Raw genomic sequence first — 7,992 nt, forward strand, 5'->3', positions numbered from 1 at the left:
CAAGGTCCCAAATTCAATCCCTGGCACCAAAAAAAAAAAAAAAAAAAAAAAAAAAAAAAAAAAAAAGATGTTCTCTTCCCTGGCTGCTAGGAGAGTGAATAGATACATCTTTAAGGAAGGCAATTCTCTACGTACTTTATGTACATACTGTCTGATCCTACAGAAATACCCACATAGGTGGGCACATGGGTACAGAATATTTGTCACAGCATTATTTGTCAAAGCCTAAGTTCAAGAACAACAGAAATGCCTATAGGGGGTTTATATAAACTATGATGGAGCATCCATGCCACAGACACAGCAAATGCAGTGATCTAGAAGCAACATTAAAAACACTGAGCTAAGGAAGCTAGAAAAGAAGACCACATTGTGTTTGAGTCCATCCATGTGAAGGGTTAAGAGAAGGCAAATCTATGGGGACAGAATGCAGATGAGTAGTTGTCTCGGGCCAGGGACAAGGACAGGATTGAGTGTAAATAGCCCTCAGGTCTTTCGAGATGATTGGAATATTCTGAATCTAGATTGTAGTGATATTTGCACAACTGTAAATTTAACAAAAATCATTGCCTTGTGCTAGAGTTTGAATATCTGATCAAAACTTATGTTGAAATCTACTTGCTGTTAAATAAAAGAAGATAATAGAAAACAGGGAAATGGCTCTTTTTGCACTAGGGAGAGGGATCAAGACATGAAAGGGGGAGAAGGGAGAGGAAGGGGATGAAAAAAGAATTAAGATGTGTTATGTATCAAAATGGAATCATTATAGGCTGTGAACATGTATTAATAAAAATTGAGGAAATAAAGAAATGTTCTATTATAACAGTACTAAGAGGTGGGGCCTTTAATGGAGTACTTAGAATATGAGAGGTCTGCCCTTATGACTGAAATAATGAGCCTAGGGAGGCTGAAGCGGGAGGATCGTGGTAAGTTCAAGGCCAGTCTGTACTACATAGCAAGACCCTTTCTCAAAAAACAAAACAAAACCAAAAAATAGATGAGTGTAAGCTAGTCCTCCACCCCTTCTCTCCTTTTCCCTTCATTGCTTGTGATCAAACCAAGGACCTTGCACGTGCTAGGCAAGCTCTCTATCACAGAGCTACACCCCAACACTTTACTTAGTTTACTTCAAGACAGGATCTTGCTAAGTGACCCAGGCTTGCCTTGAACTTGCTATCCTACTACCTTAGCCTTCCACATAGCTGGGATTTCAGCTATGCCTCTCTGTGGGATTTCACTAGGCCTCTCTTGCACGTGTTCACCTGCCTTTCTGCCATGTTTTGTCACTACACTTTACAAACCTTTTTTTTTTTTTTTTTTTTTTTTTTTTTTTTTTTTTTTTTTTTTTTTGGTACCAGGGATTGAACTCCGGTCCTTGTGCTTGCAAGGCAGGCCACCGAACCGCTGAGCTAAATCCCCGGCACACAAATGTCCTTGACAGGTTATGGTGCTATGCTCCTGGACTTCCCAGCCTTCAGGACTGTGCACCAAGTAAACTTTATTGTTTATAAACTATACAGTCTGTGGTATTCTGTTATAGTAGCACAAAGTAAGCTAAGGCTGATTCTATACTTAAAACAGATTGCGACTCTTATAGTTGGTAAATTAGACCTCAGTAAAGCTGTTTACAAAAAATAATTGTGTCAAACAATGAAATCAACCTGGGAGTGTAGCTCACTGTAGGTGGTTGGCTTGTTCAAAGCCTTGACTTCCATCCCCTGCACCAAAAATAACTTAAATAAGTAGCTATATGAGTGAACATGAAAAGATATTCAAGAAACAATGTTGAGTGGAAAGGAAAGGTAGAACAACATTGTGGTAAAATCCCTTACCCTTTTGTGTGGAAATCACTTTAAATTCCTGTGGGTTTATAAATGCTTTTTAAAACATCTGGGAGGACAGACCAAAAATGAAGATACTGAGGTCCAGATATGGGTAGGACTTACCAAGCCAGCATGAAAGTAACCCTCCTCACACTTGAGGAGCCTGGGTGGGTGTGCCCATTGTTATGTCTTATAGTTCTTCAGTGAACAAGATCAGGGCCCCCCAAAGGCTGGGGGTTTGGGGGGGACTTGGGGGGACTTTGTATGCTTGTTTGTGTTTTGAGACAGGATCTTGCTATATAGTGTAGGCTGGCCTTGAACTCTCTATGTAGGCTAGGCTGGCCTCAAATTCTCAGCAATCCTCCTGCCTCAGCCTCCTGAGTGCTGTGATTACAGGTGTGCACCACCACATCCAATGTGTGTTTTTTTTTTAATGCCACCTTATTTTCAAATGAGTTGAGCAATAAGGAAATTTGTTGACAGCAGAACACAAAAGAACTAGGCAGCACTGAGGGCATGGAACAGCACTTCTGAAAGTGCTCTATGCTTAAAATGAGCTGCTTACTTAAAAGGCAAATTACAAGGATGTAGTGACCTTCTTTGTCTCTCAATTAGTTTTGGTTTTGTCTACAAATAAGATAGCTATCCTTATAAAGGGAGCAATCCAAGAGGAAAAGATGACAATCATAAATACATATGCACCAAATACTAATTCCCCCAACTATACAAAACAAATATTAAGGGACATGAAACATCAACTTAGCACCAATACAATTTTAGTGGGTGACCTCAATACCCCATTGTCACAAATAGACAGATCATCTAGACTAAAAATCAACAACAAAATACTAGAACTGAACCAAACTTATGAACAAATATACTTAATAGACATCTACAGAGTGTTACACCCCACAAAATCAGAATATACATTCTTTTCAGCTGCACACAGGTAATTTTCCAGAATAGACCATATACTGGCTCATAGAATATGTTTAATAAATGCAAAGCAATTGAAGTTATCCCATGTATATTATCAGACCATAGTTCATTTAAACTGGCTATCAATAGCATAAGAAACCATAAGAACTTCACAAACACATGGAAATTGAATAACCTGAACAACCAGTGGGTTACAGCAGAAATTAAAGAAGAAATTAGACAGTTTTTACAATTTAATAACAATGGCAGTACAACATACAGGAATCTATGGGATACAATGAAAGCAGGTTTACGTGGGAAATTCATAGCATGCCCACACTAGGAAAACAGCTAGTTCAAATAAACAACCTAATGGTGACTCTTAAGCTCCTAGAAAAAGAAGAGCAAGAGAAAAGCAAAGCTCATAAAAGGGAGGAAATTTTATAAAGATCAGAGTAGAAATCAGTGCAATAGAGACTAAGAGAACAATGCAAAAAAATCAATGAATCAAAGAGTAAGTTTTTCAAAATAATAAATAAAAACAATAAACTCAGCCAACTTTATCAAAAAAAGGAAAGAAAAGGCTTAAATTTGTGCAATTAGGAATGAAAATGGTGGTCTCAACAGATTCAGAAATCAGAGGATCATTAATACTTACTTTGAGAATCTATACTCTAATAAAATGCAGAGCTTAAGAAGAAATGGACAGATTTCTAGATACATATGAATTACCAAAGTTGAATGAAGAAGATATAAAAATTTTAAACACCCCAATTATAATCAGTGAAATTGAAAATGTAATTAAAAATTTACAAAGAAAAGCCCAGGTCCTGATGGCTTCACTGCTGAATTCTACAAGACATTCAAAGAACTATTGCCATAACTCTTTAAACTTTTCAATGAAATTGAAAAAGAAGCAACACTACCAAATTCATTCCTGGAAGCAAGTATTACTTTGATTATAAAACCAGGGAAAGATCCAACCAAAAAAGAGAACTACAGGCGGATCTCCCTAATGAACATAGATGCAAAAATCCTCAGTAAGATACTGGCAAACAGAATACAGAGGGTCATCAAGAAGTTCATACACCCTGACCAAGTCAGATTTATCCCAGGAATGCAAGGATGGTTCAACATACATAAGTCAATAAGTGTAATACACTATATTAACCGAGTGAAGGACAAAAACCATATGATCCTCTCAATAGATGCAGAAAAAGCATTTCACAAATTCAACACCCATTCATGATAAAAAAAAACCTACAGAAAATTGAAATAGATGGTCTTTATCTCACCTTGATAAAGGCTATCTATGAAAAGCCAATAGCCAACATCATACTAAATGGTAAAAAACTGAAAACCCTCACTCTAAAATCAGGAATAAGACAAGGATGTCCACTGTCACCACTCCTGTTCAATATAACTTTGGAAATATTAGCCACAGCAATTAGACAAAAGAAATAAAAGCAATAAAGATAGGAAAAGAAGAAGTTAAACTGTCATTATTTGCTGGTGATGTGATACTCTACATAGAAGACCCAAAGAACTCTGCCAAAAGACTTCTAGACTTGATTGACAGATTCAGTAAAGTAGCTGGATACAAGGTAAAAATACTCAAAAATCAATAGACTTCTTGTACACAAATAACAGTCTCACTGAGATTAGGGAAACAATACTTTTCTCAATAGCATCTTAAAAATGAAATATCTAGGAATCAGTCTACTGAAAGAGACAAAAGACCTCTACACTGAAAACTACAGCACTCTTTAAAAAGAGATATTGAAGAGGATATAAGAAAATGAAAAAAACATCTCTGTTCCTGGGTAGGAAGAATCAATATAGCGAAAGTGGCCATACTTCCAAAAGTGCTATACAGATTCAATGCAATCCCTATTGAAATCCTAACAGTATATTTCACAGAACTAGAGAAAACAATCTAAAAATTCATTTGGAACAAGAAGAGACCTAGAATAGCAAAAGCAACTCTAGGCATCAGAGACATGGCAGGGGGTATCACAATCTCCAACTTGAAACTATACTACAAAGCCACTGTGATTAAAACAGCATGGTACTGGCAAAGAAACAGACCTGAGGATCAGTGGAGCAGATTAGAAAAACAACTCCTGACATACTCAGCTACCTCATCTTTGACAAAGGAGCCAAACACCCTCACTGGAGGAAAGATAACCTCTTTAATAAATGGTGTTGGAAAAACAGGATTTCAACTTGTCAAAGATTAAAACTAGACCCATATCAGCATGCATTAAACTAAAATCCAAGTGGATTAAAGATATCAATATTAAAACAGAAACACTAAACTTGCTGGAAGATAAGTTAGGTAGAACTCTTGAAGATATTGGCATAGGAAAAGACTTTATGAACAAATCCTCAGCAGCACAGGAACTAGTACAAAGAATCAACAATTGGGATATCATCATTTTAAAAAGCTTCTGCACTGCCAGAGAAATTACCAGCAGAGCTAAGAGACAACCCACAATGTGGGAAATTTTTTTTAACATCAAGATTTAGGTAATAATTTATTGGCTATCACATGTGAAAGTAAAATTACATTTCTCCCCAAAACTGATGCTTGAATTGAGCCAAGGGGAAGATATTGCACTGTTCATTTACAATTGAGCCAGGAGGAAAATATTGCACCATTCATTTACAAACTCCCAAAGACTGCCCCAGTGTCAAGATTCCCAATAGCAAAGGCTCCTGCCTTCTCCAGTTCCCTGGATAATCACCAGCACGTGGTTACAGGTGCTGATGGACACAGTCCCCACACTGTCTTTGGCTGCTGTCCTTCATTCAGCCAACAGGGTCCAAGAACTGGCCCAAAAGGAAAGACTAGGAGCTGGAGTCCTTGACCTCTTAGTGCTCTCTCTGGGACCAGAACTCCTGGTACCTACAGAGGCACAAGAGTCCACATCCACAGGGTAGGAGAAATGACCTTCATTTACAGCTGACCACAGCTGTTCTCCTCCAGTTAATTACTCATCCGTGCTCCTGCCCGATCTTCTCCAGGTGCTCTTTGCCCACCTCCAGCAAAGCTTCCAGCGCCTTTGCTTGCAAACCCTGACTGCTGTTCAGACTGCTCTCAAAGAATGTTCTTCCTTTCTTTTGCTTCCTGCTTGATTTAAGAGGCAGCTGGGCCTTCTGTACCTCGACACAGCTGAGTGAAGCAAGATATTTTCTGAACCTGTGAAGATGGTTTCATGCTCTGTGGCTCAAGATGTTTTCCTAGATGGAAAAAAACCTTTCAAAAAGACTTGAGGCCATTGTATCTCTCTCTGTGGACCATAAATGCTAAATAATTCCAAGGGCAAAGCTCCTCAGGCAAGGACAGAGGAAGGGAGCCTCAGAAGCCAGGGCTGCCTGCTTTGGCCACCCCTGGCCCAACCCAGCACCAGACAAATGGCCAGGCCCCAAATGCTAGTTCCCTTATGTAGAATTGGCAGCAGTTCAACCAAGACCTTCATCTCACAGAGTCTAGCTACCATGTGGGAATCAATGTGTGATTCTCCTGTGATCATGGAAATCCAAGTGATAAATAAAGGTAGAGGTCATAGCACTTCATGCTGTGAAACCATTTAACATTGAGCCCAATCCCAATAGCACAATTTGTGAAAGTCTAGGAATTCTAATTGTCCTTGAGAACTGCTCAATGATGAGAGGAGTCACTGCCAGCTCTCCCCACCAAAATGTACGACTGTGGCAGGGAAGGGCAGGCTGTAGCGAACATCTCTCAAGACGAGGTAGCCTGGCCAAAAGTATGAATGGTATCAGCTTCATGGCTCACGGCCTGTGTGACCCCAGGGAGTCTTTAATCTCTCTAAACTTCATATTCCTCACCTGAGATATGAGGCTGTTACCTCACTCTCCTGAGTGACTGGAATGTACAGAACCCAGCACAATTTCAGGGCAGGAGCTGTTCATAAGGGCTTCAGGAGAGGGATCCAGCAGTGAGAAGCCACCAGGAGACTGCCAGGCTACACACAATAAAGGGCGACAAACACACTGTTCCCATTTGTCATCTACCCACAAGGGCCACAGACCCATGATAGAGACACTGGCTAAGGAGAAAGGACCATCAGGAAACTAGATCTGGCCAGATAAAAGGCCTTGTAACAGCAGATTTTTCTAAATTGCTCCTAATAGCTGCCGTGGCAGGTATGGGCACGTTTCTGGCATGATCCCACAGACCTCGCCCATCCTATGGGCCACGCTTCCAACTCTCTGGTGCTAATATCTGGGCCCGGTTTTGTTCAAGTATTTGTAACATCTTCTCCATGTTGTGGTCAGCCTCAATCACCAGAGCAGGGGCTGCCACAGGGAAGAGGCTTCCTGAGACCAGCCACTCTGCACAGAGGTGGTCAATGGCTTCCAGGTATTCCAGTGGAATGACCTTCTCTTCTTCCCTGCATCTCATCTCTAATCTCTGGGGACAGGTCTCAGGACTGGTCCGGAGATAAACTATTCAGCCAACAGAGATACTGATGTTCTTCATGATCCAGTCAAACCATTCAGACAGAATTACATAGTCCACTTCAGGCATCTTCCCACTTCTATTTTTCTGCAAAAATTGTGCACTATGAATCGACCTCTCCATCAGCCATACAGGTGACATCCGAGGACGAGTGTATTGGCCCAGCATGGTGAGCTTCACATATGTCTGCGGTGTGAGGCCCCATCGACCAGCATCACTGTACATCAGACCCAGAGGATTGTGGCCATGGACATTTCTCCACTTGGACACAGGCTCCATTAATAACCTTGATATCTGTCGCACTGGAGAAAAATTCTAGGCATGTTGTCTTCCCACTTGCAATATTGCCCTCGACACAGATCACTGATTTTTTCTCTTTATCATTTTCTCCTTTATCCGGAGGCCAGGCAAGGGACTGCAGCCCCATGCCTGATGCTGGGCTTGCGGGGCTCCTCGGCCTCACATGGCATAGCATCCCAGAGGCCCGGCCCCGCAGCGACCCCAGCAGCATGGCTGAGCTGCAGTCACCAGGAAAAATTTTTTACCAGCTGTTCCTCAAAGGTCTGCTATCTAGAATATATAAAGAACTTAAAAAAAAAAAGACGCCCCCCCAAATATAAAGACCCAATTCATAAATGGGATCTGAAATGAACAGACATTTCTCAGACAAAGAAGTAAAAGCAGCAAATAAACACATGAAAAACTGTTCAACATCACTGGTCATTTGAGAGATGCAGATGAAAACAACACTGAGGTTCCACCTCA

The 7,992-nt window shown here is 40.6% G+C and overlaps 1 pseudogene; it reads right to left on the reverse strand.

The window, feature by feature from the left end:
* Positions 1-6,954: 6,954 nt before the first annotated feature.
* On the reverse strand, positions 6,955-7,738 carry LOC104853805 (annotated as a pseudogene).
* Positions 7,739-7,992: the final 254 nt, after the last annotated feature.

This window comes from Fukomys damarensis, unplaced genomic scaffold, assembly GCF_012274545.1.
Source record: "Fukomys damarensis isolate Sample0158 unplaced genomic scaffold, DMR_v1.0_HiC HiC_scaffold_16, whole genome shotgun sequence".
Taxonomy (NCBI): Eukaryota; Metazoa; Chordata; class Mammalia; order Rodentia; family Bathyergidae; genus Fukomys; species Fukomys damarensis.